This window comes from Sorex fumeus, unplaced genomic scaffold (genome assembly GCF_029834395.1).
Source record: "Sorex fumeus unplaced genomic scaffold, SorFum_2.1 ptg000098l, whole genome shotgun sequence".
NCBI classification, from domain to species: Eukaryota; Metazoa; Chordata; class Mammalia; order Eulipotyphla; family Soricidae; genus Sorex; species Sorex fumeus.
Genome location: NW_026606155.1, coordinates 66,375,245 through 66,394,555, shown reverse-complemented (window position 1 = coordinate 66,394,555; position 19,311 = coordinate 66,375,245). Strand labels below are relative to the sequence as shown.

General features: G+C 40.3%; 2 pseudogenes; both read right to left on the bottom strand.

Annotated features, from left to right (window-relative positions):
* LOC130041635 (F-actin-capping protein subunit alpha-1-like) overlaps positions 1-862 on the bottom strand; it is a 72,776-nt pseudogene extending 71,914 nt beyond the window's left edge.
* A 28-nt stretch (positions 863-890) lies between these two features.
* Positions 891-4,589, bottom strand: LOC130042018 (DNA-directed RNA polymerase II subunit RPB4-like; annotated as a pseudogene).
* Between the last annotated feature and the right edge of the window lie 14,722 nt (positions 4,590-19,311).

Below are 19,311 nucleotides of genomic sequence, written 5' to 3'. Positions count from 1 at the left end.
TGATCCCTGAGTACAGAGCCAGGACTACAATGAGCACTGTCAGGTGTGGTTCCCTAAACATATGAAACAGCTCAGTGGTAAAGCACCTGCCTAAGAGGTTTGAGTTCATGGAGATAAACCTCTGGTACCGACCCTATAAGCCACGTGTGATTCCAGCCTTTAGGTCCCACTGCCATGGGCCATCTGGCACACCACAATAAAGGGCACATAACACTGGAATGTGCAAGCACTGACCCCAGGGTGCAAGTCCCATTCACGGAGAGAAAAAGCACAAAATTCTATGGCTCTTGCTTTGTGTAACACCAAGCCAGTTTGAATCCTGGCACTGCATATGGTCTCCCCAGCAGCACCAGGGGTGATTCCTGAACACAGCCAGAAATAGCCTCCAAGTAACGTAGGTGTGACCCCATCCACTCCCCAAAAAAATCCCAGAAGAAATAAAAACATTTTCCTGATCTGCTTTAATTCTTTTCACATTTAGCTAAACTGTAGTTGCCTATAGCAGTTCTGTATGTTCCCTAGTATCAGAAACTATAAAACCACTAAAATCTAAAGAGGAAACATTAAGAATCCAAGGAACAAGGAGCCAAGAATCCGGGTATGAGGTTGTTATGTATGTAACAGAGAAGTCAAGACTGCTGGTATGAGGTTGTCACCTATTTCACCCACCCAGAGGCAAGCTCAAGAAGCCTAAGCCGTTCACCACAACGAAAGCCTCGCTGTGAGGACAAGCCCAAGATGGTCCTATAGTCAAGTTTCAAACTGCAACTTGAACAAAGGCCAGGCCAGGTTGTTGCTGCCAGGGAAACTTGAGTGTCCTCTTCCATGGCATTCCCGTACATTCAGGCCAGTATTGGAACATGGCGGCCTCAAGCAGGGATGGCTAGAAGTTAATACTGGAAGCAGCGTTTCGTCTGGATATCATCAAGAATCTGCTGGGTCTCCTCATCTTCAAACTGGCCCTTGAGGCTTGGGATCAGAGCCTTGGGCTCCTCTGCGGTCTCGGGGCAAAGGTTGGTCAGACATGCCAACTCAAATTTATGTAGTTTCTTCTGTAGTAATAAACTCCAATGGTCTCTCTGTTTTTGAATGTTTTGGCAATGGTCTCTCTGTTTTTGAAGCGACTAAAGTGGGCCGTGTAGTTTAGCGTCTTCATGAAGACCTTGGACAGCTCCTGCTCATCCTCGGCGCTCTCGTTCTGCTGCTTCGGATGCTTCAAAAGCATGTACAATTTGGAATTCAGGATAGTGTCGGCTGTTTCAAATTCTTTGGGAAAGATAAGCTGGGAAGCGTCCTCCTCGACGTTGTCTGCTGGCGGGTTACAGTATTCAAGTGGAGGAATCAGAAAGAAAACATTTCAGATCCAACTTCAGTGTACAAAAGCATAGCAGCGGGTTTATCTGCTTGGCTTTCACCCTTTCAGTAATACTTAAGTAAATAAAAATCCTTTAGTCTGGGTCTAAAAATCTCACAGGGAGCCCATATTTGTGCAGCTAGTCAGGTCACTTGAAATAAGTGTGCAAATATTATTTCTCCAGAAGCAGCATCCTGCTTTCTCAAAACTGCAGCCAGTGAAGGAAGGAATGACTGTTCTAGCCCACAGAATGGTAGCAGTCATGAACTTTTTTTTTCGTTTTATTGAATCACTGTGAGATAGTTACAAGCTTTCATGTTTGGGTTACAATCACACAATGATTAAGCATCCATCCCTCCACTAGCGCACATTCCCCACCACCACTATCCCCAGTGATTCTCCCCTTCCTCAGCTTCCCCCTACCTCCATGGTAGACAATGTTCCCCATACTCTCTAATTTTGGGCATTATGGTTTGCAATACAGACACTGAGAGGTCATCATGTTTGGTCCATTATCTACTTTCAGCACATACCCCTCATCCTGACCATTTCCTCCAGTCAACATTTTCTTGGTGATCCCTTCTCTATTCCAGCTGTTTTATCCCTTCTTCTCATGAAATTGAGCTTCCATATGACCCCACAATACCACTTATGGGAATATATCTTGAGGGTGAAAAAAGCACAGTAGAAACGACATCTGTACCTCTATGTTCATTGCAGCACTGTTCACAATAGCTAAAATCTGGAAACAGCCCAAGTGACCTAGAACAGATAACTGGTTAAAAAACTTTGGTACTTCCACACAATGGAATATGATGCAGCTGTTAGGAAAGATGAAGTCATGAAATTTGCTTATAAATGGATAGACATGGAGTGTATCATGCTACGTGAAATGAGTCAGAAAGAGATGGGAAGTCATGTACTTTTACAGCTACTGTCCAGTCTTTGCACAGTTGAGGCTGACTTGCTGGAAATTATCTGGTGGGTGTCACCACATCCTGGATGCCAGCACCCACCCTCCCTTTCTTAGTCACAGCTGATTGAACTGAGGGTAACTCTTCAAACATTGAGACTATTTATATTTTTTGACATGGGATCAACTTTGCTCTGCTCATATTTTTAGGACCTCAATTGCCTTCCTCCATCTCTATTATTGGAATTGATAGTATTATATCCCAATCTTTAAAATCCATTAACTCACTTTACTCTGTCATCAAGAGGGTATTCATGAAGCCTAGGGCCCCTACCAGATATTATCAGCAAATTCACAGGCGACTGAATGTAAGATCCAGAGGATGCTGTGTTGCTCAGGGATTACATGCTGGTCTGGAGTGGGGCCTTCAGGGATGCATCTGAAGATTACTGGGGTCCATGAGTGATTGGGCAGTGAATCCAGGTTGGAGTGCATGCTAAACATGTACCCTAACCTCTCGCCTGCTCATAATAGATCTATTATTGACTCATGAAAAAAAGCTAGGGACACGTCTCAGATTTTTCTCCTGAATTGTTTGTTTGTTCCAACTATTAACTCACTTCTGCTGTGAGGACATCATTTCTTACACAAGAATCCACCTCTGTTTTTTTACTATCCAGAGAGCCACCCAAGCCTCAAATAAAATTTCAAACAAAAATTCTATAAATTTCTGAAGCTGTGCTACAATCCCAAAGAGAGGCCTAGTTTCTGTCTTTCCTAATCTCTCCATTGACTATCAGTTAATACTAATTTATATACTATACTGCATAAACCCAGGAGGATGCTTCAGACACAAATCACTCACAATTTAATCTCCATCCAATAAGCGGACCCGACATACATATAAATCAAACCAACAACAGAGGTTTATCTAGGTTTATCTGTCTACCACACTCTCTAGCACCAGCAAGACCTTTACGTAACAAAACCAGAATATCTCACGGTTCAGGCCAACCCTCTGCCAACATTCAAATCCATCTCCATATTGCTTTCAAAAGTTTACTACAGATTTTTCCTGTTTGGGATATAAGTTTTTTTCTTTCAATTCTTTAACATAAAAAGATGCCGAAATTATGTTAACAAAATAAACCAACAAAACAATACACCTCCTTCGTTCAACCAATGCATATATTCTCCCTCACCTTGTTTGTCTAATAGTAGCAGCTATCAGGGCGTAAGTATAATTTGCACAATACAGAGAGGAACTTAAGAAACCTTTTCATATCTGTCAAAATCCCAGTTATGATCTTAATTTTCCTTTGTTGGACTGTAAGCATTTTTCTGCTTGCCTCCTACTTGGAGTAGTAGCTAAGCCTTCACTAGCTCATAGTTAAATTCACTTGCCCCATTACCCTATATTGATTCCTGAGCAAATATGGAAGTAGGGGACTATTGTTTAATACAATGTTCAGCAATCTGAAACTTTGTCAGTCTTTACTATTTATTAAAATTCTTGTAGGGTAACTCTGGAACAATAGATTATTATGTCCATTTTGAGAACAAAAATTTTTCTCTAAGGATGACAGACAAAATGTCTAGACATTAAGACTATGAAAATTCTATAGTACAAATGGTATTTCTTGTAGCTGTTGTTGGGCTGGAGCAATAGCACAATGGGTAGGGTGTTTGCCTTGCACGCGGCCAACCTGGGTTCAATCTTCTGTCCCTCTCGGAGAATCCTGCAAGCTACCGAGAGTAGCTTGCCCACACAGTAGAGCCTGGCAAGCTCTTCGTGGCGTATTCAATATGCCAAAAACAGTAACAGCAAGTTTCACAATGAAGATGTGAGTACCCACACGAGCAAATTGATCGAGTACCCATTCCTCCACTAGTGGCCATTTTCCATCACCACTTATCCCAGTATTCCTCCCACCCCCCATCTCCCCATTCCACCCTGCCTCTGTGGCAGGGCATTCCCTTTTGTTCTCTCTCTCCTTTTGGGTGCTGTGGTTTGCAAAAAGGCATTGAGCAGCAATCATGTTTGGTCTATAGTCTACTTTCAGCATGCATCTCCCATCCTGGGAGGATCCTCCCAACATCTTTTATTTGGTGCTCCCTTTTCTATCTGAGTTGCCTTTTCCCCTAGTATGTGCAGCTGGCCTCAAAGCCATGGAGTGAACCTCCTGGTACTTATTTCAGCTGTTCTTGTGTGTTAGTATCCTATTTTGTTATTTTATATTCCCCTGATGGGCTGGAGCAATAGCACAGTGGTAGGGTGTTTGCCTTGCACGCAGCCAACATGGCCGACCCGAGTTCGATTCCTCCGGCAAGCTACCGAGAGGATCTCGCCCACACGGCAGAGCCTGGCAAGCTCCCCGTGACGTATTCGATATGCCAAACACAGTAACAACAAAGTCTCCAATGGAGACGTTACTGGGCCCGCTTGAGCAAATCGACGAACAAGGGGAGGGCCTTTACCTTTATATTCCCCCGATGAATGCAATCTTTCTATGCCTGTCCCTCTTTTTCTGACTCATTTCGCTTAGCATGATACTTTCCATGTAGTACCACTTGTATATAAATTTCATGACTTCATCTTTTCTAACAGCTACATAGTACTCTATTGTGTAGATGTACCAAACGTTTCTTTAACCGGTCATTTGTTCTTGGACACTCAGGTTTTATCCAGATTCTGGCTATTGTGTAGATGTCACTTCAACTATACTTCTTTTGCCTCTCCGGGATATATTCCCAGGAGTGGTACTACTGGGTCAAATGGGAGCTCAATTTCTAATCTTTTGAGAATCGTCCATACTGTTTTCCAAAAGGGCTGAACCAGTCGGCATTCCCACCAGCGCTGAAGGAGGGCCCCTTTTCACCACATCCGCGCCAGCACCGATTGCTTTTGTTCTTTTGCATGTGGGCCAGTCTCTGTGGTGTGAGATGATATCTCATTATTGTTTTGATTTGCATCTCCCTGATGATTAATGATGTAGAGCATTTCCTCATGTGCCTTTTTACCATTCGGATTTCTTCTTTGAGAAAATTTCTGTTCATTTCATCGGCCCATTTTTTGATGGGGTTGGATGGTTTCTTCTTGTGGAGTTCAATCAGTACTTTGTATATCCTTGATATCAACCCCTTGTCAGATGGGCATTGACCGAATATCCTTTCCCATTCTGTAGACGTCTTTGTGTTTTGGTCACTGTTTCTTTGGAGGTGCAGAAGCTTCTTAGTTTAAAACAGTCCCATTTGTCTATCTCCGTTTTCACTTGCTTGGCAAGTGGCGTGACATCTTTGAAGATACCATTAGCCTCAATGTCATGGAGGATTTTGCCAACTTTGTCTTCAATGTACCTTATGGATTCTGGTCTGTTGTTGAGGTCTTTAATCCATTTTGATCTTACTTTTGTACATGGTGTTAGGCAGAAATCTGAGCCCATTTTTTTTGCATGCAGCTGTCCAGTTTTTCCAGCACATTTTGTTAAAGAGGCTTTCCTTGCTCCACTTCACATTTCTTGCTCCCTTATCAAAGATTAGATGATCATTTGTTTGGGGGATATTTCTTGGTAGATGTTTTAGGGTTCTCTAAGTATAGTATCATATCATCTGCAAATAGTGAAAACTTGATTTCTTCCTTTCCTACCTGAATGCCCTTAATATCTTTTACTTGCCTAACCACCATTGCAAGTACTTCCAGTACTATATTGAGCAGCAGTGGAGAGAGTGTGCATCCTTGTCTCATCCCTGATCTTAGAGGGATGGCTCTCAGTTTTTCCCCATTGAGGATGCTGTAGGCTTGTGGTGTATGGCTTTAACTATATTGAGAGAAGTCCCCTCTATCCCCATTTTGGTGATAGGTTTCATCATAAATGGGTGCTGGACCTTGTCAAATGTTTTCTCTGTATCTAAAAATATAATCATATGGTTTTATCTTTTTTTGTTGATATGATGGATTATATTGATTGATTTCCAAATGTTAAACCATCCTTGCATCCCCGGGATGGATCCCACTTGGTCATGGTGTATGATCTTTTTGATGAGTTGTTGACTTCTATTTACTAGTATTTTGTTGAGAATCTTCGTATCCGTGTTCATCAGAGATATCTGCCTGTAGTTTTTTTTTTCTTGTGGTGTCTTTTTTTCCTTTGGTATTAGAGAGATATGGGTTGCATAGAATATCTTTGGGACAGTTTCTGTTTATTCAATTTCCTGGAAAATCTTGAGAAGACTGGCAGTTGTTCCTCTTTATATGTTGGAAAAATTTGCTAGTGAATCCTTCTGGGCTTTTGTTTTTGGGAAGACTTTTGATTATAGTTTCAATTTCCTTGATGTTAATATGTCTATTCAGGTACTCTAGATCTTCTTGATTCAGCCTTGGGAGGTTACAGGAATCCAGGAGTTTATCCATTTCTTCCAGGTTCTCTTGTTTTGTGGCATACAGACCTTCAAAGTAGTCTCTGATGAACTTTTGAATTTCTTTGGTTTCGGTTGTAACATCCCCCTTCTCGTTTCTGATTCGGTTTATTAGGGTTCTCTCTCTCTCTCTTTCTTTGTGAATCTTGCTAGTATTTATCTATCTTGTTTATTTTCTCGAAGAACCAGCTCTTGGTTTCATTGATCCTTCTGGGTTTTTTTGTATGTTTCCATGTCGTTGATTTCTGCTCTAAGCTTTATGATTTCTTTCCTTCTGCCTGATTTGGTCTCCTTTTGTTGAACCTTTTCTAAGCTCTTGAGCTGTACAGTCAAGTTGTTTATGTGGGTCCTTTCTTCCTTGCTGAGAAATGCTTGCAGAGCTATAAATTTCCTCTTAACATGGAGTTTGCTGCATCCCATAGGTTCTGGTAGCTCATGTTCATTCTCATTTGTTTCCAGGTATCTTTTGATTTCGTCCTTGACTTCCTTTCTGACCCACTCGTTTGTTCAACACTGAGCTGTTTAATTTCCAGGTGTTTCATTTCGTTCTCTGTGCCTGTATGTGAATCACTTCTATTTTCAGTGCATTGTGGTCTGAAAAGATTGTTGATACTATTTCTATCTTCCTGGTTCTATTGAGGTATATTTTGTGTCCTAGCACATGGTCTACTTTGGAAAATGTTACGTGTGCACTGGAAAAGAAAGTGTATTCTTTCTTTTGGGGGTGTAAAGTCCTGTATATGTCTATAAGCCCCCCCCCCCCTTCTATTTCTTCCTTCAAAGCCAATGTTTTCTTGCTGAGTTTTGTTCTTGTTGATTTATCCAAAGGTGCTGAGGCATTGTTGAAGTCTCTGGCAACTATTGTGTTGCTAGCAATGTTCTCCTTAAAATCTGTTAGCAGTTTTTTAAGTATTTAGCTGTTCCCTTATTAAGTGTGTATACATTTAAGAGTGTGATATCTTCCTGTTGTATGTACCCTTGATGAATAGAAAATGGCCTTTGCTGTCCCTTCTAATCTTTTTCAACCTGAAATTTATGTTGTTGGATACTAGTATGGCCACCTCAGTTTTTTTCTGAGGGAGCTGTTTGCTTGCAGAGATTGTTTTCCATTCTTTAACTTTGAGTCTGTGTTTTCTCTGACTGTTCAGATGAGTTTCTTGTAGCTAACAGAATGTTGGGTTCTGTCTCTGAATCCATTTTGCCACCCTGTGTTTCTTAATTGGTAAATTTAGATCATTGACATTGAGAGAGATTATTCTTATGGGGTTTTGTATCAACTTTCTGTAATGGTATGTTGTGCTAGTAGGGTTTGTCTTGTCTAACAGTAGCCCCCCTAGCCATTCTTAGGTTTGGTTTTGAGTCTATGAAGTTCCCGAGCTGCTGTTTATCTAGAAAATAGTGTACCGTTCCTTCGGGTTTGAGTGAGAGTTTAGCCGGATAGACTATTCTTGATGAAGTATTCATTTCAGTGAGTTTTGTTTTGCTATATGCCACCATTGCCTTTGGGCTTGGAGGGTTTCCTCTGATAGGTCTGCTGTGAGTCTAAGGGGTGCTCCTTTGTATGTGATTTCCTTCTTTGACTTTGCTGCTTGCAGTATTTTTGTCTCTATTGACGGCATCCATCATTCTATCTATGATATGTCTTGGATTGTTTTTGTTAGGGTCAATTTTAGCTGGCACCTTCCTTGAATCTGAATGGCTGCATTGTCTAGCTCTGGGAATTTTTCAGCAATGATTTGTTTGACTGTGGCATTTTCATTGGGATTATTTCCCTATCTGGTACTCCCTTGATTCTAATGTTGTTCCTTTTAGAATCATCTCCTTGGATTCTGATTCGCTCTAGAGCTATTTTGAGTTCTCTTGCCATTGTTACTTGTTGCCTATTAACTTGGTGCAGCTGATCTTCCAGCTCACTGATCTGTCTTCAGCTGTGGTCATTCTACTGTTGAGGCACAGACTGAGTTTTTTATTTCATCTATGGAATCTTTAATTTGTGGCATTTCTGTGTGTAGCTTTTCAATTTCTGCTCTCATTTCTTCCTGTAATTTCTCGATTGTTTCTCTCATGTTGCTGGATATATATCTGACTGTTTCATTGAGTTCATTGAATGTCTTCATTACTTCATATTTGAATTCTTAGAGGGGTCTTTTAGATGAGTAGCACATACTGAGGCTTTTGGACTCTTTTCATTGTTCTCCACACGTGGTGGGGATTTGCGTTGTTTCTTCATGTTGGTATGGATGTATGGGGGCTGAGATTTGACACTCGATTTCTTGGTATGACTAAACTACCTGTGGCTTTGTGTGTGTTGGCCAGCCCCAAATTAGGGCACACCCACTTCTACAGAAGCCACGTCCCCACAGGTACCTGGTGTGTAGGTGGTTACCAGCTGGGAAGGGACAAAGACCTTTGTCCCCAATGTCACAGCATTGGGGACAAACAGGAAGAGGCTCTGGGATGCTGGGCAACCCAGGGTCCTAGAGGACGCCTGGAGCACTTGTGTGGAGAAAGTCAAGTCTCGGATTTGAATAGTGGCGGGTGGCTAACTGAACTGGGAGGGGAAGAAGACCTGCACAGTGTTGGGGACAAACAGGAAGAGGCTCAGGGATGCTGGGCGACCCAGGATCCTACAGGACGCCTGGGGCGCTTGCACGGAGAAAACCAAGTCCCGGGTTTGAATACTTGATCTTTCTTTCCTTCTTATTCTGTTGGTCATCATACTCACTATATCTTTATTTGCTTTGATATACTGTTTCTTTTATTCAACAGACTTTCCAACAATACATCATGCAACTCAACAGAAATACTTGGAGGTCCCCTTCAGAGTATTTCTCTCCCCCTACCTCTAAATCTGTGTCAGTTTTATACTCTATGACTAGCATAAGTATATATATATATATATATATATATACTTATATATGTATAAGTATATATATGTGTATATATATGACTATATATGCTTATACATATAAGTATATATATATATGACACGCACTGTCACACATCCATGTTTATTTTAAAATACAGAGTAACGAGAATGAGCGAGCACAATTCAAGATGGTGTTTTATGGGCTTATCTTCTAGTCTTGACAAAAATTCTCTTAAAAAGGTTCAAGAGGGCTGAAGCAATAGCACAGTGGGTAGGGCATTTGCCTTGCACGCAGTGACCCGGATTTGATTCTCAGCATTGCATATGGTCCCCCAAGCACCGCCTGGAGTAATTCCTGAGTGCATGAACCAGGAGTAACCTCTGTGCATTGCTGGATGTGACCTCCCCTGCCTCAGAAAAACAGGCCCAAGAATTTTTATGTGAATTGAAACCCTCTAGCATGTCTTTTAAGTGACAAATAGCATGAGATATTACTCTCCATAAATATTTGCACATAGAAATCAAACTTCCAATTATCAATATTCCGTATTAACAACCAACCATCAAGAAGATATTCTTTTTTGTTTTGTTTTGTTTTGGGTCACCCTGGCGATCTACTGGGGTTACTTCTGGCTCTGTATTCAGGAATTACTCCTGTTGTTGCTTGGGAGACATTATGGGATGCTGGCAATCGAATCAAACCTGGGTTGGCCACGTGCAAAGCAAACGCTCTACCCGCTATGCTATTGCTTCAGCCTGAAAAGACATTCTTTATGAATAACGAAAGCTTTGTGTAGCTTTCCTTCACACGTACACACATATATACACACATGTGTGCATATATATGAATACATAAATAATATATATGTAAGGTATATATATGGAGATCCTCTGCCTGCTCCCAGCAGACCTCCACTACCTCTACTACCTCCACTACCCAGCCGCTGCCAATCTCCAGGACACTTTCTGGATACTTGGCCGACAGTCATGCACAAGTGAAGCCCCATAGAACCAGGGAAGTAGAACTTTGTTACCTTGGACTCCAGCCTCAATGGACCCGGGAACAGAGATCCTCTGCCTGCTCCCAGCAGCCTGGCAGACCTCCACTACCTCTACTACCTCCACTACCCAGCTGCCGCCACACTCCAGGATGCTTTCTGAACTGTGCAGCCGCTTTTGACACATCATAATGCACTTACAAGATTACCGCACCATATTTGATGGGGTTCAAATATGGTTTGAACAGTGGAATCACTTGTAAGGATGATTAGAGGCCAATGTAAAAGCCTCTACCCCTCTCAGAGAGCCTGGCAAGCTACCGAGAGTGTCCCACCGCATGGCAGAGTCTGGTAAACTATCCATGGTGTATTCAATATACCAAAACCAGCAAATACAATGGTTCTCTGTTAGAGACACCAATATGGGCAAGCTTTAAGAAGGATGAGGAAGGAGAGGCTGATAAAATCTCAGGGACAAACTAGGCTGCCAAAACGAAGAAGGACAAAAATGATTGTACTTTCAATGCACATATACTGGCATCGGATGCATCCACTGAGGACTTGATGGTGCAAGCGCAAAAGATCAAGTACAACATCATTGGTCTGACGAGAAGGCATCAATCATATCATGCCATTTTCAACACTGGAGAAGAATCATTCCTCGGAATATGCGACAAAAGAGGCATCGGTGGTGTTGGTGTCCTTGTCAACATGAACTTGGCCATAAACATTGATTCATTCGAATGCTTAACAACCTGAATCAGATGATTACACTTGAATAGATGTGGCTCACTGCAGGCAGTTTCTGTCTTCGTTGTCTACACACCAATATTCAATTATGATGAAGGAGAAATTGAGAAGTTCTACATGGAGCTGGAGAAGTTCTATAAAGAAGACTATACCTTCTACAAGATCATTGTTGGTGATTTTAATGCCATGATAGGAAAAGAAGATTAGCCGAAGAACTCCGCATAGGAAGCCATGGTCTAGAATGAAACGACAGGGTGAGAGACTGTCTGAGTTAATCATGTCAACCAAGACCATCCATGGTGTCTCATAGTTCCAGAAGGCCGAATGTAAACGTTGGACATGGGAGTCTTCCGGTGGACAGTTCCACAACAAAATTGACCACATTATATTCAATCGACGGTCTTGCCTGACCGATGTTGCTGTTGTCCCAAAATTCCAAAAGGAATCATACCACCCTCTCTTTTATGCAAAATTCTGCTTCACAGGGCAGGGAGAAAGGGCTGTAGAGTTTAAGAAGAGTACTATCGGAAAGATCACCAACTGGGAGCTCATTGGCATTATTGCTGCAACATGGGAAGATGCTGCCATTGACAGCATTGACGAGGAGTACGAACGACTTGTTCAGCACCTTCATGATTGTGCGAAGAATGCTGAGAGAGACTTAGTCACAAAAAGATGCCTGTCTTTGAAAACTCTCAAGCTTATTTTTCAAGGTGTCTTGGCACAAGCCTCAGGTAACTGCATGTGAATGTCCAAGCTTCCAAAGCAGTGCAGAGAAGCGTTAGAGGAAGACCTCAAAGAGAGAAGAGCAGCAGTGCTAGCAGATGTGACAGAAGCTGGGAAAAGCATTCGCAACGCTCGTCTGTCCTTCTCCAACTAGAAGACCAAGATGACTTTCCTCCGACGTCCTGATGGATCCATCAGATCTTCCCGAAGGGCAATGGAGAAGATTATCCATGACTTCTACTCGGAGCGATAGCTCAGCGGGTAGGGCGTTTGCCTTGCACGCAGCCAACATGGCTGACCCGAGTTCGATTCCTCCACCCCTCTCGGAGAGCCCGGCAAGCTACCGAGAGTATCTGATATGCCAGACACAGTAACAACAAAGTCTCCAATGGAGACGTTACTGGGCCCGCTCGAGCAGGGCCTTTACTCTACTCAGATATCTTCAATAGCCATGTCCACCTGCCCACAAAACGACATTGGGATATGTCATTCCCAGTGTTCTCCCTTCTGAAGTACGACATGCCATTTTATCAGTAATGAAGCAAACATCACCCTGCACAGAGAAGGTCATACCCGAATAACTGGAGAACCTGCAGTCAGTACTCATCAATAAACTGGCTCGGTTTTCACATGCTACCTGTCTGAATGCAAGTTTCCGTCCCAGTGGAAAACCAGCAGGACTGTACTACTGTATAAGAAAGGAAACATCCACAACATTAGCAACCATCGCCTAATCTGCCTGTTGTCTGTCGTCTACAAGCTGTCCACTTGAGTCATCCTGAATAGGATTGGCACAACACTAGATGAAGGATAACCATGCGAGCAAGCTGGTTTCTGACAAGGATTCAGCACAGTTGACCAAGCAAATTGAGGTTTCTCGGAAGTTCAAGATGCCGCTCTGCCTAACGTTCATTGATTTAAAGGCCTTTGATTCTGTTGAGACTAAAGCGGTCATAGAGTCCCTAAACAAACAGGGCATTCTAACTCAAATACATCAGGATCCTCATGAGCTGTATTGCGGATTCGCTACCAGGATCTCACCATTCACCATTGACGTCAATGAGGGAGGTCATCATAGACGTCAAGAGAGGGGTTCAACAGTGTGATACCATTTCACCAAAACTCTTCAGTGCCATCCTCGAGAACGTCATGCAATGACTGGAATGGAAAGGAATGGGAGTGAAGATAGACAGTCAGCAACTACACCACCTCCGCTTTGCTGATGACATAGTTCTAATAACACCAAACGTTAGCCAAGTGACACAAATGCTGGCCTACTTCGACTGTGAGTGCGGAATGGTCAGAATACAGCTGAATCTCACAAAGACAATGTTTATGAGAAACAATTTTGTTCCTGACTTTCCATTTGCTCTCAATGGAATGAACATCTCTAAATGCAACAGTTATGTGTACCAAGGTCAAGAAATCAACATGACAAATGACCTCGCACCTGAGTTGCACAGGAGGAAGAGAGCGGCTTGGAACGCCTTCAAGAGTGTTGAAGAAATAGCTAAGAGTACAAAAAACCTCTGGCTCTGGGCACTTCTCTTTGATTCCACTGTTATTCCTGCATTAACGTATGCCTCGCAGACTTGGGCCTTACAAGATGAGAATGCTATTTGGGTTTTCCAAAGAGGAATCAAAAGAGCTATGCTTGGAGTATCATGTTTCACTCAAATGAGAGAAAGAATCCCGAGTTCCGATCTCTGTCCATGGTCAAGAATCATTGACGCTGTCTCGTTTGCCAAGGTGTCGAAAATCAGATGGGCTGGACACATAATGAGATTTAGAGACGACCAATGGACTAAAGCCATTACCGACTGGATTCCACAGGATGTCAAAAGATTGTGTGGCTTCTCACCTATGAGATGGTCAGACTTCTTTGTCAAGACCCTGAATGATCGTTTGAGGCTTTTCGTGTTCCTAGAATGAGCGGACGCCATTGGTGTACACTAGCATGTGACAGGGACGAAAGGAGATGTTACTGGTACCCACTCAAGCAAATGGATGATTAACAGGATGTCAAATGATCAAGTGATCATGATATATATGTATCTAAAACTTCAAACCTTTTAATGGGTGATAAGATATTCCCTGATCTCTGATCCTCTTCTATTTTAAAGAGATAAACATTCTGTTGCACAATTTTCTGTCTTCATGCATTTTTAATGCTTACCTGCCTAACTTTAAACTAATCTTATCCCCTTTGGTAAGTTGATTCTTGAGCCTTCATTATTTTGTTGATATTGTTGCAATTATAAATAGTATTGTTTTCTTGAAAACTTTTCTCTTCTAGATAAATTGTTTATATGTAGAAATGCAACAAACTTTTGCCTACTGATTTGGTTGCCTGCTACTTTACTGTATCAGTTTATTGTTTCTAATAAGTTTTAATGGGAGTCTTTAGGTTTTTCCTCTGTATATTATCATGTCATCTGCAAATAGTGATAGTTTTACTTCTTTTCCAAATTTGTATCCCTTTTATTTCTTTTTCTTTTCTAGTTGCTGTGGCTGGGACTTTCTATGTTACCTTAAGGAGTACTGTTGGAAAATCATACAAGCAACTAGTACCAAAAAAGGCAAGGATAGCAGAACAAAGGAGCATATTAACACATAAAACAATTACTATGTGGGAATAATTGTACAGTGGGTAAGCACTTGCCTTGAATGCAGTCACGTTGTTTCAATCACTGGCATCACATATACCACCCACTCCACCTCCATCCCAGCTCTGCCATGAGTGATCTCTGAGTGCAGAGACAGGAGCATGCCCTCAGCACCACCAGGTGTGCTCCTACCACAAAGAAAAAGAAAAAGAGAAAGGAAAAGCAACTACTAACAGCTCTTGGCAGAGGTATCAATCAATATATTGTAGTAAACTTTTATAGTCCACTCTTATCACCAATGAGCAAATCAACTGGACAGAAAATCAATAAGATAGCAAAAACCTTACACGAGGATTTGGATGAATTGAGCTTAAAAGACATTTACAAGGCACTTCATCCCAAAGAGCCAAATACACATTATTTTCTATTGCAAAAGAAACAGTTTTGAGGGTCGACTGTATTCCCGGACACAAAGCAATAGTCAATTGAGTAATTAAAAATCGAAATCCCATCATATCACATTTGAGATCACTCTGGTATAATACTAGAAATCAATCATTGCCAAAAAGCTGGAAAACCTCACATTTGGAAAATAAGCATGCTATTGAATAAATATTTGTCAAATCAACGAGCAAATTTAAAAATCTTAGAAACAAATGAGTATGAAGGTCCAAGCTATTATAACATGTATGACACAGCAGAAGATATAGCAAGAGGGTAGTTAATAGCAATAGAGACATAGATCAAGAAATAAGAAAACGATCAAATAATCTCACACTGAAAGCAGCTATAAAAACATACAAAACTTATACTCAAAGGGGGAAGAAATAATAAAATTTGATTTAAGTGAAATATAAATTAAAATGAAAACAAAAGGTTAATGAAATCAAGATCTAGTTTTTTAAAAGAACAGGATTGAACTATCTAAAAATTTAACAAACTATTCTCATGAGGAAAGAAAAAGAAACAAAATAAACCCTAATGGAATAAAAACAAGAGAGAAGTTGCAATACTACAGAAATTTTTATTTCGAAAAATTATTTATTTATGTATTTATGTTTTGAGCAACACCTGGAAGTGCTCATGACTTACTTCTGGCTCTGTGCTCAGGAATCACACCTGTCTGGGCTCAGGGAACCATATGAAGTAGCAGGGATCCAAACAAGGTCAGCTCTGTTTAGGACAAATGCCCTGCCCACTATACTATCACTTTAGCTGCCTACCACCTACTGCAGAAATTTTTAAAAAATCATGAGATGTCTATGTCCTATATACGACCAAAATGAAAACACTAGATTATAAGGGTAAAGTTTAACAGTCATATCACTTTCCTAGACTGTCAGAAGGAAATATATAGCATAAAAAATGAATAATAAGCAAATCAATTGAAACAATAATAGTCTCCCCAACCAAACAAAAGCTCAAGTCCAAGATGTTTTCCTATTGAGTTCTGTGAAGACATTTAGTAATAGCTGACCTATTACTTTTCTTTCTCAGATTTATTCAGAAAATTATAGAAAAGTAAATTCTTCCAAACACACCTCTTGAGATCAACAGTATCCTGATGTAAAAAAATGGAGAGAGACATTACACACAAAAAGGAGAACTATAGATCAATATTCCTGATGAACTTTGCTTCAAAAGGCTCAGTACAAGTTAGTGAACTGAATACAACAATGCATTTTAAAAAGCATGTCCCTGGGCTGAAGCAATAGCATAGTGGGTAGGGCGTTTGCTTGCATGCAGTCAACCCGGGTTCAATCCTTGGCATCCCATATGGTCCCCCCCAGAACTGCCAGGAGTAATTCCTGAGTGCAGAGCCAGGAGTAACCCCTGAGTATTGCTGGGCGTGACTCCCAAAAGAAAAAAATAAGCATGTACCAGAACCAAGAAGCATAATTTCCGGGATGCAAAAATTGTTACATAGCCAAATTCAAATGTACCCATTCAAATTAATTAATGTAAAACACATCATCATCACAAGGAAAGATAAGAATGAAACTATCATATCATAGGTATAGAGATAGATTTTAATAAGATTAAATTTCTATTTATGATGGGAATGAAAGATTCTTAACAAAATGGGGAAATAAAGGAACTTACTTCATTACAGCAAAGACAACATACAATAACCCCACAGCTTATATTGTACTGAGCCTCAGAAAAAAATGCATTCTGAATGGAAATACTGGAAAGAAATGAGTGAAGAGAGGATAGTCATAGAGGAGATATATATTAGAGATGAAACAAAAAGAAACAAGTAATGGAAGCAAGTAAAGGTCAATGATTCGTATTTGAGTGGACATTAATGCCTATTAATAAGTTAGCTGATGAAAATTTAAATAATTTCATAGGAATGAAATGAATCTTAAAATATTTAAACTGAAAAATAATCAACATTAAGATTTATGCCCAAAGAAATAATTTATATGTCTTAGTATTAAGAAAGAGGGCAGGGAACTCTAGTTTTTAAAATCTTATAGAAAGAAAGGGACTATCAAGAGCATGCTATATATTTGTCGTTATTTTTTATATATCTATTCATTGAACAATAATACTGCTAAATTCATTTGGCAAAGTCCTCTTCATTATTTGTAATATAAAGACAGTACTTTTATTGCTACCTCTATTTTAAATAATGACAACATTTATCAAGTGATTATGAAATGCCGTATGCACTCTAATATGCATGTTGAATGCTTCACTCGTTTAACCTTCACTACAGGAACTGTGAAATAGATATTATCATTACAATTTAGATGAGAAGAGAAGTTAAAGTAAATTACAACTGGTTACCAGTGATGCTGGGATTTGAGCCCAGATTGTTAGCAACTAAAGTCCAAGGTGGAGATTTTCACACAGCTTTGTCTCATACATATCTGATATTTACTCTCATCATGTATACTTTACATACAGAAATAAGCCTAAATAAGGGCTGGAGCGATAGCACAGCGGGTAGGGCGTCTGCCTTGCACGCAGCCAACATGGCCGACCCGAGTTCGATTCCTCCGCCCCTCTCGGAGAGCCCGGCAAGCTACCGAGAGTATTCGATATGCCAGACACAGTAACAACAAAGTCTCCAATGGAGACGTTACTGGGCCCGCTCGAGCAAATCGACGATCAACGGGAGAGTAAATATCTGATATTTACTCTCATCATGTATACTTTACATACAGAAATAAGCCTAAATAGGAAAATAAAAGTAAATAAGACTCCAAATCGACATTTAAATTACATGCATATGTATATAACATAAATTTACTAATGTATATTAATATATATTTGTTTGGCCGTTTTACTAAGTGGTGTTCAGGGCTCTTCCTGGCTACCTGCTTGTTGATCATCCCTGGCCGACTGGAAAATGATGAAGTGCCATAGATCAAACACAAGCCTCCTGCATGCAAAGCTTTAACTGGTCTAGCTTTCTCTGTGACCCTAAATTATTTTTCTTTTTCTTTCTCTCTTACTAAAGTATGAGCAAGTTAAATGTAGAATTCAAGGTTATTAAATTTGTAGCTTCGGGACCACAATGGTTTCTGAAATGTTGGTTATATTGGGTCTAGTCCTCCCATTGTTCATTGATTTGCTGGAGCGGGCCCAGTAACGTCTCCATTTTGAGACTTGTTGTTACTGTGTTTGGCATATTGAATGCGTCATGGAAAGCTTGCCAGGCTTTGCCCTGCAGGCGAGATACTCTTGGTAGCTTGCCAGGCTCTCAGCGAGGGGTGAAGGAATGGGACCCGGCTCGGCCAGGCTGGCTGCACGCAAGGCAAATGCCCTACTGCTGTACTATTGCTCCAGCCCCTGAAGTGTTATAGACGTTAAACCAACATATGTTGAACTGTTGAATGAGTCTAGGTTTTAAGTCTTGAGAATTAATAAGCTCTTAATTCTTCAGCTTAATCTTTCATTTTTATATCAGATACTTACTTGCTCAGTATTTGAGGTGAAATCCAATTTTTATTAGTGGAATATTGAGTTTAAAGCTCTTCAGTAAATTTATTAGGCCTAAGCTTTGCTGTGTGTATCTTCTCTACCAAAATTACTTTTTACAAGATTACATCACCAAAATATCATGCTGGTTGTTTATTAAATTATTTTATGTAATTTGTTCTAAGTTGTTATTTCATGCAATTTGTTTAAGCCTATCTTTTTTTTCTGGATTCCCCACCATTTTGAAGTAGTCTTCTATTACTAAGAATTTAATTTCATGCTGCTCTCAAGTATCTTGAATGGAGACCAAAATGTGTGTGACTTCTGGAATGGTAAAATACTAATTTTGTATAATTCACCAAAGATAACTGTGTTAAATGTTCCTTGCTGTAAAAATGCAATAGAAAAGATAAAGAAATATTCTTTTCAAGTAATTTTAATTCAGCAAGTTACCTTTTATTGTAAGAATTATGAAAAAATATAGTTTTAACAGGACTGGAATTATCACTAAATTAAAAGATAAATTGTCTCATTTTAACAATGACTGGGTTCTGCCTTAGAAAATTTGACATTATTAAAATGTTTCACTATGTCAGAAAATTTCCAACGAGACCATTTCTGTTATTAAGATGCCTTCATTGCTTTGACACACTTTCCAAAATACATGCTGTTTTTCCATACAATTGAAACCAAACACTCCAAAACAAATGTTTCTGTGCAAAGCAATACTACACCATTTTAAGGCT